This window comes from Lissotriton vulgaris, chromosome 2_2, assembly GCF_964263255.1.
Source record: "Lissotriton vulgaris chromosome 2_2, aLisVul1.2, whole genome shotgun sequence".
NCBI classification, from domain to species: Eukaryota; Metazoa; Chordata; class Amphibia; order Caudata; family Salamandridae; genus Lissotriton; species Lissotriton vulgaris.
This window is the reverse complement of record NC_141688.1, coordinates 211502107-211522813: the sequence shown is the minus strand read 5'-3', so window position 1 is coordinate 211522813 and position 20707 is coordinate 211502107.

The following is a 20707-nucleotide window of genomic DNA, read 5'->3' as shown; positions in this document are numbered from 1 at the left end:
GGTGGAGTGGTATGGATTGGAGTTGAGTGACATTGTCCAGCATGGAGTGGAGGGGCATTACATGGTGTGGAGTGGAGTGGCATGAAGTGGAGTGTCATGGTGTGGCATAGAGTGGGTGGTATTGTACCAAATGGAAATGGAATGGCATTGTGTGGAGTGAAATAACAATGTGTGGTGTGGAGTGGAGTTGTACTGTGTGGTGTATAGTGGTATTGTGTGCCATGAAATAGAAAGGAATTGTGTGGGATCAAATGGTGTGCCATTGTACAGTGAGAGTGGAAGTGTGTGGAGTGCTGCTGGGTGGAGTGTGAGAATGAGATGTGAGGTGGAGATGAGTAGAGTAGAATAGAGTGGAGTGGAGTGGCATTTTGTGGTGTGGAGGGGAGTGGTATTGTATGGCATGGAGTGTAGGGACATTGTGAGGCATGGAATGTTCTGGAATGGAGTTACATTCTGTGGTGTAGAGTGGAGTGGTATTGTGTAAAGAGAAGTGGTGTGGGGTAGCATTATGTGGAATATAGTGGCATGACACTGTGTGTCATGGAGTGTAGTAGAGTGGAGTGGGATTGTGTGGTGTGGAGAGGTATTCTGGGGTGTGAAGTTGAGTGACTTTGTGTGGCATGGAGTGGTACTTAGTGGAGTTGCATTGTATGGCATGTAGTGGCATTGTGTGGCACAGAGTGTCATTGGGTGGAGTGAAGTGGAATGGCATTGTGTGGAGTGGAGTGGCATTGGGTGGTATGGAGTGGAGTGGCACTGTGTGGCATGTAGTAGCATTGTGTGGTGTGGAGTGTAGTGGCATTGTGAAGAGTAGAGGGGCGTGCCACAGTGTGGCATAGTGTGGTACGGAGCAGAGTGGAGTGAAATTGTGTCACATGGAGTGGAATGGCACTGTATGGAATGGCGTGGAGTGACATTAAGATGGAGAAGAGTAGTATTGTGCACCATGGATAGGAGTAGAGTGGCATTGTGTGGCATGGAGTAAAGTACAGTGGCTTCTGTGGCATTGTGTGGCACGATAGGCGCTATGTGGCATAGAGCGGAGCAGAGTACAATTGTGTGGTATGGGGTAGGGTGGAGTGGCATTGTATCAAATATAGTTGAGTGGAATTAATTGGGCTTGTGTGGTGTGGAATGCAGTGCCAATGTGTGGCATGGAGTACAATGGTATTGTCTGGCATGGAGTGGCATTGTGTGGTGTGGAGTGGAACTGTGTGGCATCTATTGGCATTGTGTAGAGTGAAGTGGTATTGTGTGATATGTAGTGGAGTGGCATTGTGTAGCACAGAGTGCAGTGGAGGGAAATTGTGCCACATGGAGTGGAGTATCACTATGATACATGGAGTGGAGTAACATTAAGTGGAGTGGAGGGGCATTGTGTGGCATGGACTGGAGTGGAGTGGTATTGTGTGGCATAGAGTGGAGTCGAGTGGCATTCTGTGGCATGGGGTAGAGTGGAGTGGCATTGTGTGGAGTGAAGTGGAGTGGAGTGTAGCAGAGTAGAGTTAGATGGAGTGGATTTGTGTGGAGTGGAGTGGAGTGGCATTGTCTGGAGTAGAACGGTATTGGGATAGTGGAGAGGTGTGGCATTGTGTGGAGTGGAGTCAAATTGTGGTGTCGTGAGAAGTGGAGTGGGGTGATAGTGTGCAGAGTGTAGTGTAGGGGCATTGTGTGGTGTGGAGTAAAGTGACATTGTGTGGCAAGAAGTGGAGTGTCATGGTGTGGCATGGAGTAGAGTAGTATTGTGCAGGGAAGAGTGGAGTGGGATTGTGTGAAGTAAAGTAGCACTGTGTGGTGTAGAGTAGCAGTGTGTGGCATGGAGCGGAGTTGTATTGTGTAACGTGAAGTGGGATGGCATTGTGTGCATCGACTGGAGTGCAATTGAGTGTCACTGAGTGAAGTGGCATTGTGTAGCGAGGAGTGGCACCATGTGGTGTGGAGTGGCATTGTGTTGAGTGAAGTGCCATTGAGTGAAGTGGTGCTGTGAGATGTAGAGTGGTGATGAGTGGGGGTAGAGTGGTGTGTACTGGCATTCTGTGGTGTAGAGTAGAGTGACATTGTGTGGCATGGAGTGGAGTGGCATTGTGTGGCATGGAGTGGCGTAGTGTTGTGTGGTATAGAGTGGAGTGTTATTTTGTGGCATAGAGTGGAGTGGCAATATGTAGGAGAAGTGGTGTGAAGTGACATTTTGTGGCATGTAATGGAGTGGTATTGTGTGGCATAGAGTGTAGTAGAGTGAAGTAGTATTGCATGGCATAGAGTGGAGTGGTATTGTAGGTTGTGGAGTGGATGTGTGGCATGGAGTGGGTGAAAATTTTGTGGCATGGAGTGGCATTGTAAGGCATATAGTAACACTGTGTGGCTTGTAGTGGTATTGTGTGGAGTGGAGTAGAGTGGAGTGGTGTGGCATTATGTGGTGCTGAGTGTCGGTGTTTGATATTGAGTGTAGTGACAAGGAGTGGCATTGTGTGTTGTGGAGTAGAGTAGCATTGTGTGGCGTAGAGTGGAGTCCCACTGTGTGATACGTAGTGGCATTGTGTAGAGTGAAGTGGAGCAGAGAGGCATCGTTTTGTATGTAGTAGAGTAGCATTGTGTGGCGTGGAGTGGAATGTAATTGTGTCACATGGAATGGGGTGCCACCATGTGGCATGGAGTAAAGTGGAGTGACATTAAGTTGAGTGGAGGGGCATAGTGTTGCATGGATTGGAGCGGCATAGTGTGGCATGGATTGTAGTACAGTGGCACTGTGTGGTGTGGAGTGGCATTGTGTGGTGTAGAGTGGCATTGTGTGGCATGGAGGGGCTTTGTGTGGTATCGAGTGGCATTGTGTGACACAGGGTAGAGTGGAGTGGCATTGTGTGGAGTGGAGTGGTATTGTGTGGAGTGGAGTGGCAATGTGTGGTGCAGAGTGCAGTGTCACTGTGTGGAGTGAATTGGCATTGTGTGACGTGGAGTGGCATTGTATGGAGTAAAGTGGAGGTCCATTGTGTGGCATGGAGTAGAGTGGCATTGTTTGGTTAGGAGTAGCATTTTGTGGGGTGGATTGGAATGGCACAATGTGACATAGAGTGGAGTCGCATTGTGTTGTGTGGAGTGACTTTCTTTGGCACAGAGTGGCATCGTGTGGTGTTCAGTGGAGTGACAATCAGTGGAGCGCCACTGTGCAGGTATGGAGTTGAGTGACATTGGGTGGAATGGAGTAGAGTGGCATTATGTGGTGTGGGTTGAAGTGTACTGGAGTGTAAATTTGTGGCATGGTGTGGAGTTGAACCAAGTGGCATCGTGTGGAGTAGATTGGCATTGTGTGGTGTGCATTGGAATGGAGTGGCATTGAATGAAGTGTAGTGGAATTGCATGGGGTTGAGTGCCATTGAGTGGAGTGCCACTGCTTGGAGTGGAGTGGCATTAGGTTGCATGAAGTGACACTGTGTGGAATGGAGTGACATGGCATTGTGTGGCATGAAGTGGAGTAACACTGTCTCATGTGGAGTGAAGTGGAGTAGGGTGGCCATGTGCTGCATCGGACGCAGTGCCACTGTGTGGTGTGTAGTGGAGAGACTTTGTGTGGCATGGGGTGGAGTGGAGTGCGGGGATAATTTTGAGGTTGTGGCTCAATACAGCTTCACCAGGAGCCTATTGGGTACCATGGTTTCCCCTGTTTGTTGATCACATATTGCGTTCTATTTCAGGCAGCTTTTTGTCTGCGTCCAGGTATATGTGGTTTTCTGGTGATAATTGGGGCAAGAGTATATCTAGGAGGAGGCCCCCAGCAACTGAGCCCGACATGGCCACAACAGGCAAGTAGAATTGCGCATAGTGCAAGGAAAATACTTCAGAAATGTTCTTGCTCCATCTAACAACGTCACGGCCTGTATTTCTGATCTCTAGGATCAAAGATTGTGCCTGATCCCGCCAATTAAGCCAAGCCAGGAGTTTGCCAGCTTTGTTTCCAACATCATATAGCCTCCACATTGTAGCCTTTTAGGCTGTGATGATCACTGTGTCAGTCACATGATTTTCATACTCCATTTGTGAGAGGTGCAACCTATATCTGTCATCTACTCCTGTGTGCAGTTGAAGCACCAGCTCATGGATCTCCCTCTCTAGATAATTCATCTGTCTGTTTATCTATTTACTCCTGCATCAAGGAAATTGCCTATCCCTGATTGCCATTTTTTAGGTCTCCCACACTATGAGCGAGGGGCCACCAAGCGATGTAAAATTATGATCAGTATATTGCCAGAGCTTCTCTACAATTCTAATGTCAGGAATTGAAGGGCCCACCCTCCATTGTTTGGCAGTCTTATTGCAGAGCACAGCCCATATCGATGAATGATCTGAAATACCCCAGGCTAAGATACGTACTTCAGATTACAGAGGGACCTGTATATGTTGGGTGATGAGGTAATCTATGCATGAGAAACAACCATGAACCCCTGAGTAGTAGATGTATTGCCTATTGTAGGGGTTATGGATCCTCCCTCCATAGGTCCAAACTCCCCCAAGTGAGGAAGTCCCAAAGCTTTCGTTTGTTTGGTGATCGGTCCCATTCCGCTAGAAGAGTCAAATCAAAATCACCCCCAAGATCAGAGCACCCTCTTGAAATTGCAGTAACAAGAAGTTCTTCTCCATAAGGACCAGTGTGTAGAGTGTGGGTGTAATATACACTGAGCAGTAGCTAAGTGTGAGGCAATTCAAGTGGCACATGATGGCCACAAATCTACCCTATGGGTCTGTCCATATTGCCTGGCGGACAATGGAATGCTGATATCCAAATTAGTTTCCCTACCCCTCTGAATCCTGTTGTGTAGCCAGCACTTACCATCCTTGTGTAAGCCCCTCAATCCAGTGCTTTACAGTTATTATCCTACAGGTGCATCTCTTGGTATAACACTACAACAGAGGATTTACGTTTGAGGTACTGCAACACCACCCTTCATTTAATTTTACTACACAGCTCATTTACATTCAAATATATGACTCAATATCTTATGGTCCGAAATTCATGGTAAGTGACAGTGCAATGTTTTCCCCCCTCAGCATCCAGCAGAGTGATCAGTGCAGGATTAGGTCTTCCTTGTTATCTGTGGTTCTCAACAGCGGAAAACCAAAAAACGTAACTTCTCAAAACAAAGTCAGCCACCCAGCATCCCTACATAGGGAGCTGTATAGCCACCCCCCAACTTTGAAAGAGTTTGTTGCCCCAAAATTAGTGTTTTCCATACAGGTAGCTTGGCAAAAGTCAGTATAGTAGCTCAGTGCAGTTGTCTCCAATCTAAAATAGTCTATACAGTACTGGTAGTCACTGTAAACCAGTCAATAGTAGTAAGAGGGCGCCTGGCCAGGGGGCAGCCTGCCTACCTTAGGTCCTTGCTCGGGGCAAAAGTGGGTTGTGTCTGTCACTCTGCAGGTCTCTGAATATTTGCTCTCTGAAGCTTTATGGGGGCTTTCTCAAGCAGATTTTCCTGGGCTGCTCCGGCTAGATGGCCCTCAGTATTGTCCACCAGTGGCCATAAGTTCTTGTTGTATGCCAACTTTTTCCATGATTTCTCTCCTTCCTTGATGAATGGCTACGTTCCTGGAGCCATTCTCAAGCCTCGACCTGGGTCGCAAAATACCATGCTTTCCTTCCATCCAGTACTCTGAATTTTGCGGCAGCATCATATACTTGAGTTGTTTCTGTCTCAGCACCTTTTATCACCACATTGAAATTGTGCCTTAGGTTCTGTGCGCAAAACATGAAGTCCATGTAGATTCTGGTGGTTGCATTTTCATATTTCCGGGGCGGGCACCTCTTGGCAGCCTGCAGTATCACATGTCAATCTCAGTAGTAAAGAGGCCTGTGGGTTCAAGTGTTCAGGATAAGGTCTTCCAAGAACAGATTAAAGCAGGATCTTTCCACTCTCTCTGGGACACCAACCACCTGAATATTATACCTACAGGAGTGACCCTCAGAGTATTCCAGCTTGGCTCCCATTATGTCCATCTCCATTTGAAATCGATTTATCTGCTCCCTAGGAGATTTGGTTTTAGTATGGATTGTCACCAGTGTGGCTACATTTTCAGCTTGCCTTTACCCTATTGTTTTATAGCTACTCACTATATGGGGCTCAGGTAAATGATTGTGCCTCTCTGTATCTCTACTCCACACTTCTTGAAGTGGTATGGACTGAAGCCTCCTTTGGGCTTCCTAATCTTCACTTACTTGCCCCTGCAGCCTCTTGGCTTGCCCTCAACAGAGAAGAGTGGCATTATTTCTGTAGAAAAAGTTGCTGAGTTTGTCGCAGTGGTCCTGTGAGGGTGGGATGTCGGTGGACTCGCTGGTAGGTTGGAAGAACTGCTTGATGATGTTAAAGAGTTCTTTGCTGTTGTATGCGTGAGTGTAGATTCGATCTTCGATCACTTTTTTCCTCAATTTCTGATGAGTTGGTGGTGGACTTTGGTGGTAGCTCTGAAGTAGTTGTGGGTTTCTGAGGATTTGATGTACCTCCAGTCCTTTTTTGAGGCGGCAGCAAGTGTATATGGACTCTCGTAATTTCGTAGGTGAACGATCTAGCTTTCTTTGTGTGGTTGTTGTTATTTTTCTTGAGGAAGGGCGAAGGTGTTGGCTCTGTCGGTGATCCATCTGTGAAGGGATCGGGCTGCGGCATTGGGCTCGTCGTTTTCCACAATGGTAGGGGTGTAGTTGCTGAGTGATGAGGTTAGCTGGTTGTCGGTTATTCTGGTCATAGGAGCAGGTGCTGGTGTCTGTGGATGGTGGGTGTTCTGAAGGTGTAGTGGACGCATCGATGGTCGGTCCATCGGAATTTGGTGGTGTGGCTAAAGGTGATCTAGTTTCCTGTCGTAAAGAGGGGGTCAAGGGTGTGTCCTGCTGAGGGTGTGGGTTCGGTCACGATCTGGCGGAGTCCAATGTTATGAAGGTTGTCCAGGACGGATGTGGTGCTGGGTTTCTGTTGGTTGTCGAGGTGGAAGTTAAGGTCTCCCAGCAGGGTGTAGTTGGTGGATGCGATGGTATGTGGGGAGATGATGTCCGTGATGGATTTGGCAAAAGGTCCACGGGGTCCAGGGGGTCGGTAGATGAGGATTCCTTGGAGGGTGGTGGTGGAGCTGACCAGTATATGGGCTCATCAAGTGGTGTGCTCAGGCGGAGGGTGGTTTTGTGGACGATGGCGATTCCTCCTTTCGGGCTGGTGGGGCGGTCCTTCCTGGAGATCTTGTTTCCTTGGGGGATGGCAATGGTGATGTGCGGTCCCAAGGAGGTGTTGGTCCATGTTTCGGTGAAGAACGCTATGGGGTGGTGCTGTCAAGGAGGTCCGAGATGTCGGTGTCATGTTTGTGGAGGGATCCGACCTTGAGGTGGGTGCATTGCAGGGTCTTCGGTCCGGTTGTATTCTTGCGGGTGGGTTGCGCTGGGTCCGTGGTCTTGGCGTGCTGCAGCTGTGCCGGCCGCGGTGACAGCTGAAGGGTCCTTGGATGTCAGCTGGTGACGCTAACTTGCAGTTGTTGTTGTGGCCCGGGTTGAGTACGTGGAGTGTCGCCGGGTAATAGCGTTGGCGGTGCGGAGATCCAGGGTTCCTGGCACTGGTCGAGTCGCGGACGGGCACAGACGGGCCTGCATTTAGCGCGCCTTCGGCTGATCAGTGACCGCCATTAAGTAGGGGTTGGGGAGTCCCGGACCGCTGGGAGGCGGAAACGGGGAGGGGAGCAGGATTGGTTGCGCTGGTTGTGCTGGGGGAGAGTGGCCATGGGGGCAGCAGCAGCAGGGAAAAATGGGCAGGAAAGGAGGAATAAGGGGGTAAACAGGACATAAAGAGTGAAATAAGGCAGAGAGCAGAAAAAGCACAGAAGGCAGAAAAGTGCAGAAGCAATTAAAAAGGGTGAAAAATGAGTTAAAAAATGGAGCGGACAGATGAGCGAGATAAAGTAGAACCGAGGTGTACTGGACCACAAGGGAGGCTAAGGGAATGAAGTAAATAAGTAGAAAAATTTGAGAATGGCAGAAAAAGTTCAGAATAGAAGAAGACAAAGGGAGGAGCAAAACGAGTGAAAAAAACAGAGAGGAGAGCGGAGCGAGGCAAAGGAGAATAGGGGTCTACCAGACTACCAAGATGAGCCACAGGTGATCCTGCAGATGTCGGAGGGCCTCAAAATTCAGCACACGAGAGTGTAAGTGCAGGGTCAGCCTTCAAATAATGGTGGAGCTGCGAGGGAGGAGGAGAAATCTCACTGACAATGAGTCAGTGGTCTTGCTCAAGACAAGATCACCTAGGAATTTCTGCAGGCACCTGGCATTTTCAAATAGGCATTGCCACTTGGATCTATGCAACTGCACTGGCTTTTACCGCTTGCAGTAGGAAGATGGAAGTTTAAACCACTTTATGTAAGTAGCTGACAGGCACCAATGCTGAGTAGTCAGTGCTGAAGAGATAGGGGGCATACATTTGAGCCCCTTGCCCAGCTGTAGTATCACTTTTTGTGATGATATGGCAGTCCAAACCACAAAATCGTCTTTATGAGGTCACGCAAAGTGACTTTGCAAGGCTTTGAATTCCCTCATAGATATGGAGTTAGGCAAGGCAGCAGCGAAAATTACTGTGTTGCATTACTCTGCACTAGGGAGGTGTTTCATAGGCACTGCTAGTGGAAGCTGGCATGTACCAGAGGTGGAGGGGTGGGGTCACAAAATAAATAAATAAATAAAACAGACTTACCTTCCTGGTTTACTGCGTGACATCCTCCTCGCTTGGGTCTTCTCTCCAGGGGGCAGGCTCCAACAAGCAACCACACCAGCTCCCCTAACCAATCCAGGCGCTGCTCTCACCAGCATGAGAGTAGCACCAGGATTGGAGGGAGCAGACTTACTGAGTACTCTCAAGAGCATTGTAGGCGAGCACTTTGTCTAACCCAGCTGCCTTAGACAGCTGGGTTAGAGAGGTTTAAAATGTGCATATCTCCGGGCCGTCGCAAGATGGATAGCCAAAGAGATGTGTGCATTTGGTAATTTTGCACACACCACCCTGCTGCCATTTAGGAGCAATGGCCCAACCCATCCTGACGCTCAGTTTGGGATGGGTTGCTGAAAAACAAAATGGTAATAAATAAACTATATCACCATTTTATTTTTTCGGCTCTGTGGCTTTTGGGAGACTTTCTTCCACTCAAATAGAAGAGCCACCCCTGAGTGGTGCGGTGGGCATTCCTATGCAACACCCATGGATTAGGACACTGCCCCAGATTTATAAAACCATGTAGACCTGGGGATGAGCAAAAACGCATGCCTCCCCAGGGGAGGCGCACAGAGGAGAAATAACTAAATTTTCCTTGTTTTGTCCTCTTTCCATGTGTGCTACATTCTGTAGCACCCAGAAAAAGAAGAAAAAGCCTACAAGGATGTTTTGTGCAGGTAGGTGCAACTTCCTGCACAAAAACAGACCTATCACAACACATGCACCCTTTCACTATGGTGCAAGTGTGCTTGCTCTGGTACTAGGCCGCTGAAATGGCGCCAGAACTGGGGGAAAGAACAGGAATACACTGTATTAGATAAATACAATGCATTCTTGCCCTTTTATTTTGATGTAGGGTAGGGCAGCACGGTGGCTTGCTGTGTTGCCCTATGCCAAATTCCCATAAATGAGGCTCATGGTCTCTCCTTTTGAGGGCAGCAGTAAATATTTAGATAGGTCCAAGTACTCATTTACAGGTGGGCGGATCACTGAGTGTACGACAATCCTAATTTTCAGGAAATAAATTAAAGTATTGTGAGTCCCACTTTAGAAGTACCAACGTGTCCCTTCATTTTCAGCACCAAAGTATGGCCAATGCAAAACCTTAAAGGATGGATGTAATATGACACTTGTGATTACCTCATGATCAGTGTCCAAACAGCCCTGCTAAACCCTGGCCAGTGGCAAAATTGGAACTGGAAACCACCTTGACGATAACTGGTGTATTGTCCATCCACTCACAACATATAGTCTCCATTGCAATAATCACATAAAGCCATGCATGTTCGGGTACTACTTTATAATAGGCATTTTTGAGGGGTTATTTATGTCTAATTGCATCTATGGCGTTACTATATTGTAATCACAAGGTTTGTTTGGCCCAAAAATAGGCTGGGCATGCTCAGAGGTGGATGTGCCCCAGAGGTGTGCTCAATATCAAGAACCATGGAACCCAACCACACAGTATAATCTAGCCAATGACAATACAGCGACACCTAGAAAGCATGCTGGAATGCATGGTCTAGCCAATGGCAACACCACAGTACAGTGAAAGCATGCTGAGATGCACTAGGCCAACCAAAGAACCATTGAGACAGGCAACACAGACTAGGCCCTGATGGTAGACATTGCAGGAAATGAATTGGTTGAAGCCAAAAGACTCACCAATAGCAAACAGGACCTAATAAGACCATCAAGACCACTGCCGCTCAGATTTGCCTTATACATGCATGACAATCTTAGCAATTAAGACTCATCTGTATTCTTCCTGTTAATACATTAAGGATCATATTTACTAAAAAATGTTGGCGCGCAATGTTACGTCAAATTTCCCAACAAGCCCTCTGACATTTTTAAAACCCAGGGATGTGCCATATTCACAAAAATACGATGCACCGCTGTTTTTCGACCAATGGCAGTTCTACAAAAGTTGCCTAGCACTAGCACAGGCACTTTTGCGCCATGTAGCAAGGGTGTCTGCGCCGCTGGACTGATTATCTATGTGCAGGTAGGTTTTCCGTCCTGCACATAAGCAATCTATATTGGCGGTTATGCAGCACACATAGAAACAGCAGGAAACGAGGAGAAAATAATATTTTTTCCTCGTATCGCCATTCTAAGACCAGGTATTGCCTGGCCTTCAATTTGTCTCTGCCCCAGCCATGTCAATCTGGGTCAAAAGGCAATGGGTGTTGCGGTGGAATGCCCACTGCAACACCCATTAATCGTCCCTTTGTCGAGCAGACTGCAGCGTAAAGTGACATATTTATAAGGTGGTGTTAAGACATGTTACATGGCTTAACGTCATTGTATAAATATGGGGAATGGCGCAGTGCCACCAGTGTGTCAGAAAAAGTGATGCTCTGTTGGCATTGGGGGCTTGTAAATATGCACTGTGATTTCTAACCGGCCTTATTGCTTTCGTACTATGGGGACCGAGTTCACTGTTTTTTGTACTGATGATGCATTTGTTTCCTGAACAGTAGTCTATTACTGAACTTTAATTAAGCAGATAATGTTTTTTTTCTTACTTGTTTCCTGACCACCAGTCTATGATTCCTGGTGTTGGGAAAGCCTTCCAGAGGAGGGCGGCAAAACAAGACGCAGGAGGGTGAGAAATAGCTGCATCAACCACCTTGGAGATGCCATATATATTCCAAACTGCATGCCTCACACACAATTCTGCACACCACCTCTCCCCAAGGAACCTTTTCTGGGGTCAATGAGTCCTTTATCCTGGGGCCTTCAGGGTTTATGAAGCATCAGGAAGAGGCGTAGTGCTTCTTCGGATGCGTACCTAAATCTAGAACTTTGTTTCTCCTTCGGCCACGCTGCTCCCTTTCTCTACACTTTCAAGAAAGACTTTGAAGGTTCTCTATTCATTCAACATTTCCAAGCTCTCTCTGTTTCTCCTTACAGCCTCAATGTGCTTGTCCTTTGTTCATTATCCTCTGGATTTGAAAAGTGCCCAACCTTCTTAACTAGTTTTATAAGAGACTAGCAGGCCGTCCCGACGTTGTCCGGGTATGAATTGCTGCCGGCCAGTAGTATATTGTTTTGTAGGATTTCGTTTTGATAGCATTTCTTATCTGTGACAGGCCTGTGAAACGCTCCGATTCACAGTGCACTGCTGATGCACTTAAGAGTGCGCGTTCAGTAGTGTGTGAACTCGACTTTCCCTACTTTATTTTTCCTTGCAATATTATATAGAGCGAACTCGACAACATGGCATGAGCACAATTTACATTACAGAAGAACACATTCATTTGTGGTAGGCACGGGGAGACAAAGCGATTTGCCTGGAATCACAGGATGTTGAGCTGATGCCGAGATTCAACGTAGCTCCCCAGCTCTACAGTTGTCAATTCTAGAACTTGTGGCGGGAGGTGTGTCTAAAAGTGTATGTCGTGCTGGCCATCAATGAGAGAGACCTGTGCATTTTTCAAATCAGTGGTCAAAAAATATGAGTATGTTGCTGGAGATGTGGGCCGCCGTGCCATCAATGTACTTACCGGGGGAGAGTAAACGCACATTATTCCGCACCTTTCTTTCCACATACCATCACTCTGCATACTTTCATTACGAAAGTACCATGACTCCGCAATGCCATTATAACGCATGGTATTACATTTTATATGCTTTTACCACGCATACATTTACAACGAAATTCGTTGTAAATGCATGAATGGTAAAAGCATGTTTTTTTAATGTTTGTATAAGGTAAGTATGGGTATAGGGATATGTGTTTTGGGGTACTGAGGTATATGTTTTGGGGTGTTTGGGTATTTTAAGGGTTCAGATATAGTTTTGGGTTGTGGGGTACAGGGGTCGTTTTAGGATTTAGGGATAGGTATAGTGGACTGTGGAGAAGTGTGGCTCAGGGGTTAGAGGCGGCAGACCCAGAAGCTGAGATCGGCCCTGGACCAGGGTTCAATTCCCCGCCTCGGTGGGTCTTGGGCTAAAAATTCCACAGACTCGATAATTCTCGCTCCGGTGCCTTCTCGACTCACGGGTTCACACTCTGCGACTCTGGGCAATAGCTTGCTTAATCTCCACAACGGCCCCTCGCGGCGGGATGCCTGGCTTTCACCTTGTGGATACCCTGCCGGGGCTATCTCACAGGGGAATACCAGGACGGGTTCCCTAAGCAAGCGCCGGGAAACCCACTGCGGGTAGCTGTGCGCTATATAAGCTCAAATACATTTACATTTACATTTACATTTATAGGTTTTGGGGTACAGGGGTATTTTTAGGGTTCAGGGCTTGGTTTGGGTTTTGGGGTATAGGGGTATTTTTAGGGTTCAGGGATAGGTTTGGGTGTTGGGGTACAGGGGTATTTTAAGGGTTCGGGCTAGGTTTGGGTTTTGGGGTACAGGGGATATTTTTAGGGTTCAGGGCTAGGTTTGGGTTTTGGGGTACAGGGGTATTTTAGGGTTCAGGGGTAGGTTTGGGTTTTGGGGTACAGGGTTATTTTTATGGTTCAGGGCTAGGTTTGGGTTTTGGAGTACAGGGGTATTTTTAGGGTTCAGGGGTAGGTTTGTGTTTTGGGGTACAGGGGTATTTTAAGGGTTCAGGGCTAGATTTGGGTTTTGGGGTTAAGGGGTATTTTAGGGTTCAGGGGTAGGTTTGGGTTTTGGGGTACAGGGGTATTTTTAGGGTTCTGGGCTAGGTTTGGGTTTTGGGGTACAGGGGTATATTTAGGGTTCAGGGGTAGGTTTGGGTTTTGAGGGACAGGGGTATTTATAGGGTTCAGGGCTAGGTTTGGGTTTTGGGGTACAGGGGTATTTTTAGGGTTTAGGGATAGGTTTGGGTTTTGGCGTACAGGGTATATTTATAGGGTTAAGATGGGTTAGTGTTTAAGGGTGTTGGGATATTTTAAGGAGTACGGGTGGGTTATGTTTATGAGGTGCAGGGGTATTTAAAGGGTGCAGGGTGGACCCCCGGAGCTGGAATGTGCAGAACCTGGGAAGAAAAAACAATGAAATATTGGGCACAACGCTTGCTTTTTTTCCGTAATCCCGCGCCCCACACACGCCCACGCCCCCAGCACACGCCCACAGCACACGATATGAGACATGGCATGAAGGGCGGAACGTACCACACACCTCCAGCGTTTGTCACGCCCCCAGCACACGCCCACAGCACAACGCAGACACGCCCACAAGGGACTACTTTGCTGGCACGGTTCTTTTACCTTTTAAATGTATATGGTGGGCGTCTGCATAGCCTATGTCCTTCTGCTGCAACTGCCCTTTCCAACGCTTTATTGGGTGTTGTGATTGGTGCTGTGGTTCCTGAGATTACCCGCCTCAAAGGTTTGGGCTCTCTATTTATATAATAAAGAGAGAGCCCAAACCTTTGAGGCGGGCATTATTGAACTTTCTTTCATTGATTTGAATGTTTAAAAATGGCGCTCCATTTGTAATGACTCTTTTTGTATTTTAGAGTCCTTCGTTGATTGCGATAATATGCACATGTGGTTAAAACAATGTCTAAGATGGCACTACGGTAAACATAGATGAAGGTTCTTTACCGAAACGCGTCTGTTTATGAAGTGTCTGTTTGTTGGTGAAAAATAAATAACCCAAACGACCCCGTGAGTGCTTTTTTACAGTAGGATGAAAGTCCTTAGTTACGGAACTTGGAGCGAGCATTGATTGGTGGGAGCACCCCAACACTGGAAAGCACCTGCCTGCGAGTGCCCTGCCCAGGTGTTCTTGGAGCGTGATTTGAATTTGGCGGAGCACCGACCGAGAGGAGCCTGTAGCATACAGAACCGGGTGGTGTCGGAAGTAGCACCATTCCGCATCTAGACACGGCGGAGAATCCCGGTAGGAGCCGGCTGGCGTACCAACTTATTTCTGTGATTGCTTCACTCAGGCAAGACGAGGGGGAAGAGACACGCAAATTACAAGCATTGAGCTATATAAAATCTACTAAGCATGTTTTGTGATCGGAGCGCCGGGATGCAGCCTCAAATATGTTTAAAAGTAAAGAAGAAAGAGGGGCCACTCCACAAGCCCCAAGTGGACCCGCTAAAATGACTGTTACCACCAAATGTATCGCGCTCGAACAGCTGTACGAGCGCGAAATAAGGAAATGGTGGGAGGGAACCTCCCTCCAAAAGTACATTGAAGTCAATAGGGTCCCGAGAGGCCTACGAATCTACACGGTGCCTGCCTACGAGTCCCCAGACCCATTATTACTGGATGAATGGGCAAAACATACTGCAGAATCCTGTGAAGGGAGTCTACGGATTTTGGTAAAGTTCGCATAGAGACCGTGAAAAGGCACTCAAAGATATTGAAACTTTGGAGGAAGAACTAAAGAAGGAGGAGGATCAAGTGAAGATTGGGGGGTACAGAGATCAAATGAAGAAACCTGAAAAGAGATAGCCTTTTAAAGACCAAAGACAGGAGAATCCAAGATTCTGCAAATGGAGGTAAATTCCGCCTCATAACTACTTTTTCCAAAAGTGCAACCCAACTTAAAGAGATCTTGAAAAGAAGTTGGCATATACTACAAACCGATGAGGTGCTGAGCGCTGATCTCCCTTCCAATCCTTTAATTACTTTTAGGAAGGCGAGATCATTAAAAAACGATCTTGTGCACAGTTACATGGCAGAAACCCCTAAATCAACTTTTGGACCCCTGCAAGGATTTTTCCCCTGTGGGAAATGTAAAGCTTGTAAAATCAGCAAGCGAGTTCTGACATATGAAATCCCCAACATAGGAATCCGTAGAAAGATCAGAAGGTTCCTTACATGCACCACCCCCTACAGTGTTTACTGTTTAACCTGCCCGTGTGGGCTGCGTTACGTGGGAAGCACAATCAATCCCATGAAGATGAGAATACTGGAGCACATGCGGGCCATTGCAAAAAGGCGATGAAGCATACCCTGTTGCGAGTCATTTTGATAAAGTACATCAGCGCAACAGGGATTTGCTCAGCTACTTTGGGCTTGATCATGTCCCCAGCAATCCAAGAGGGGGTGACAGATTACTTTGGCTCCGTAGACTGGAGTCGAGATATATCATTGATATGCACACCAAGCATCCTTTGGGTTTGAATAGCAGTGAAGAACTTGCAATACACCTGGGAGAATAACTTGATGGAACTTATATCGACTGTTCAGGCTATGTACACAGTCCTGGATATGCTGTGAGAGGTGATTAATATGATCCGGGCACGTCAACTTACTGTATGTGTAATTTCAGTTCTAGCCTGATTTCTGAAATGAAAAGATGTATATATGTATATAGAAACCTTTTCTCTATTTTCTCCCTGTTAATCTTCCTGGTCGCCCTCTCTCTTGAGTGATTCTGACTTTCTTTTCCTTCTTTCTTCTTGGATGTATATATTTGTGAATATGATGTTTTGATGGTATATATTAGACACAAGCCTTGTACTTTTATTGCATGCCCATATAGGGCAGGATTTGTGTGCTTTCACTGCATGCCCATACAGGGCAGGATTAGTACGCTTTGATTCTTCACAGCTTTAATTGTATATACAATTGTTTTGGAACGCCGGGTATATATTATACATATCCATAACGAGCCCATCCATGGGCTTTATTGAACTTTCTTTCATTGATTTGAATGTTTAAAAATGGCGCTCTATTTGTAATGACTCTTTTTGTATTTTTGAGTCCTTCTTTGATTGCGATGATATGCACATGTGGTTAAAACTATGTCTAAGATGGCGCTACGGTAAACATAGATGAAGGTTCTTTACTGAAATGCGTCTGTTTATGAAGTGTTGGTGAAAAATAAATAACCCAAACGACCCCCGTGAGTGCTTTTTTTACCGTAGGATGGAAGTCCTTAGTTACGGAACTTGGAGCGAGCATATATATATATATATATATATATATTCACTGAAAAAAACATAGGTTTCACACCAGTTATAGTTAGGAATTAACATTTAAAAAACCTATTAAATTCACTGAAAAAACCATAAACTATAGGTTTCACACCAGTTATAGTTAGCTGGAAATTTGAGTGATGTCACTGACCATGTCATGAGTGATGTAATATGCGACGTCATCAGCAGTGCATTGCAGGCGCGCAAGTTATAGTGAGTCCAACTAACTATAACGTGGGAATTTCAATGGTTTTATGTCAGTAACATTTCCAGCTAACTATAACTGGTGTGAAACCTATGTTTTTTTCAGTGAATTTAATAGTTTTTTTAAATGCTAATTCCTAACTATACCTGGTGTGAAACCTATGGTTTTTTCAGTGAATTTCAAAGGTTTTTTAAATGCTAATTCCTAACTATAACTTGTGTGAAACCTTTTGTGTTTTTAGTGAATTTCATAGGTTTTTTAATAGCAAATTTCTATATCTATGAAATGTAATATTTTTTATAATGAATCCTATAATGTATATTCATGTAATACTATTTTTTTATGTATATATATATATATTTTTTTTTTATTTATCCCGGTACGCGCCCCAGTGAGTGCACCGGAAAGCACAGTCTTGCGGCGCGCACCAGGGTGTGTACCGGTGAGCATCTCGTTAGCGCTTTTTCCGCGAATGAAAACATCATCGTGCTGTATCGCGTAGCCGCGTCCGCATGATACGCACGGCGTAAACGCACCCATAAGCATTTGAGCGCATACGATCGCGCAACGTAAGCATCCGACGCGCTTACGCAATGCGCCCCTGGGCGCGCCCGGGGGCGCATAGCGTAAGCGCGTCTGGTCATGTGACCTAAAAATAACACTTTTTATTGGTGCAGGACAGTTTTGGTTTCCAAATGATGAAAGCCCTGGTCATGTGACCTGAAATTAACACTTTTTATTGGTTCAGGACATTTTTTTTTTCCTAATGATGAAAGCCCCCACCTTTTCTCCTCATTCTCACTTTGTACTTTGAGTGAAGAAGACCTGTTGAAAGACCTCTCTGTATTTTTTTGGGCTGAAAAATGGCTTCAGTAGTAGCAGCAGCAGGAGCATCTCAGCCACCATCACCACCACCACCACCACCACCAAGAGGACCACCACAACACCACACTGGTGGAGATGAAGAAGAGGAAGAGGAGGAGGAGGAAGAAGAGGGGAGGAGGACATTCCTGCCAGAAGGCAATACCCCATATAGGCCAAAGCCACACATTGTATGGGAGTTTTTTTCCATCCCAAGTGGCCTAAAAAAGGTGAATGCTCCAGCCACTTCCACCAAAGCCACAGCGGCGAAGATGGAGAAGCGAACAACTTTCTCAGGCAAGGTGTTCTTTATTCAACCATATCCATATCAGCAATAGACAGATGACGCGTTTCGGGCTCGAGAGCCCTTGATCACATAAAGACTGGTTAGTTTGTAGCCATTTTTAAACAACATACCACATCCCCCTTAGGTCACATGGTCAGCTAATTGGCATAAACATGGAAAACAGACTTTGGAATTGGTTGTAGTTGCTGACGAACTATTATCACATATCATTGTGATTTATTAACAATGTTCAACTACAGCAATTTTAGAATGTGTATAATATACATTTGTTATCTAAACAACAATTCTTTATCAATCCTTGTCTTTAAATATTTCTGGATAAATCCATATATATAATGTTAAAACAAAGAAGCCAAATTTCTATCTGCATAAATGCAATAAGATTACGACCGTCATGGCACTAATAAGTGATGTGCAAAGTTGAGCATAGCAGCAATTTTTATATGTGAAATAGTGCAATACAAAATCTCGAGATCGAGATAAAATTGAGATAACAAGGCCGACAAATAGATTACAATGCAAGATGATAGATGTAATATCGAACCTAGAAAAACGTATTTGTCCTTAGTATCAAAATCACCCACATCTCTTATGTGCAATCTTTTGTACATATCCCTGGCATTAGTGGAAAATAAATAAAAAAGTGTGATTTTATCTACTGTCCCTGTATACAAAAATATAAAGAGAACCTCAAATTTCCTTGAAAGATCAATTTAAAATACAAGCATTAAGGCGAAACAATCCTGATCAGATCCTTATTTCATTTTAATTTTTTTAATACTTGCAACTTCTCTAGACCACAACAGACATAGCGATTTTTACAGACAAGTGTACATATCTTCCGTGTTGTTAAGTCCATTAGGACACTTGCTGTCAAAATTGAGGATGAACCTGGTTTCCAATCTCCTGAGCAACAATTCTCTACTGCCCCCTCTACGCTGTTTTGGGATAGAGTATTGCTAACAGTTTAAATTGTTATCATGCACCTATTTTAAGTGGCGCGCCACAGGATAATTAGGGTCACTATGCCGGATGGCGTGTAGGTGCTGCAAGATTCTCACGTGCACCTGTAGCTTGGTGCTAAAAATATAATTGAGACCACGGGTGCACGTGAGAACATAGACTGCGAACTCAGTCTTGCAGTTGTAATTACCCACTATCTTATGTGGTGTTGGACAAAAGGGTGTATAATACTCTGTTTTGTTGACCCCAAATCTACAGGCGCGGCACGAGGAGCATTTGTAGAAACCAAATTTGGGTTTTAGCCAATTCGATTTAGTTCTTATTTCTGGGCTAATTGGATCCAATAAGGATCCCATGTTCCTTGCTCTACTGAATGTAATAGTTGGACTCGGGGGCAAGTTCATTTTCAAAACAGGGTCAGTTAAAACTATTGCCCAGTGCCTATTAACAATGGACCTAATTTTTCGTTCATTCTCACTAAAAGTTGTTATCAGTCTTGGACATTGGTCATTACAATTCATCTCAGAAATAGCCAAAGGTTCCAGGGAACTGTTGGAATCAGCTTCTGCCGCGCTGGAGTGGGGCAACAGGCTAACTCTCGGTCTAAGGGCAGTTTTAGCTAGTGCTTCCTAGAGTAATTTGTCAGAATAACTCCGAGCTTTCATCCTCTCTATAGATTCTGCTGCGCACCTATTAAACTCAGTGTCAGGGCTGCATATTCTCTTGAGGCGTAACAGCTCTCCATAGGGGATGCTGGCAATAAGATGCCTGGGATGGGAACTGGAGGCATGAAGTGTTACGTTCCCAGCAGTGGACTTTCTGAATAAAGTACTCTCTACTTTATTATTTTTGACAAATAATTTCACATCCAGAAATTCTATACTGGAATCATCAATGTGGGAGGTAAAATGTAGGTTTAAATTGTTCTTATTGATGTTCTCAATAAACTCTACTGCTTTTTGTCTGCTCCCTCTCCATACAATGAAAATATCATCGATATACCTGAAGAAATATTTGATGTTAGTGTCAAGAATTGCCTGGTAGTCCTTCCTCAGAACCTGCTCCTCCCACCAGCCAACGTGCAAGCACGCGTAGCAGGGGGAGAAGCAGGCTCCCATTGCCACGCCCCTTAATTGTTTAAATAACTCCTTCCCAAAAAGAAAGAAATTAATATTCAAGCACCAGCTCATCAAACCGATTAGGGCCTTGTTGTGTTGATAATATTCACACGGCCTTTGGTCGAGAAAGAATTTTACTGCGTTAAGCCCCGCCTGGTGGTCAATACTAGTATATAAAGACTCGATGTCTAATGAGATAAGCTACATATCTACTGACCATTGTAGATTTTCCACTTTACTGAGAAAATCCCCAGTATATTTGATATAACTGGGGAGAGACTTAACAAGATTTTGCAGGAAAAAATCAACATATTGACCTACTTGTTCGGCTACGCTCCCTTTAGCAGAGATGATGGGTCTGCCAAGTATAGGAAAAACAGCTTTGTGCACTTTCGGAATTAAATATAGAACAGGCACAATAGGGTTATCATTACACATAAATTTGAACTCATCATTAGATACAAGTCCATCTCTACGTAATTGCATCAATAATTTCTTAAGGGATTCAATGGCAGTATTATAGTTTTTAATGTTAGACAGCTCATAGCAATCAACATCATTGAGTTGACGTTTGGCCTCTTTGATGTAATCCTCCCGTGGCCAAATTACCAAATTGCCACCCTTGTCCGATTTTTTGATGATGATTTCATTGTTTTCTCC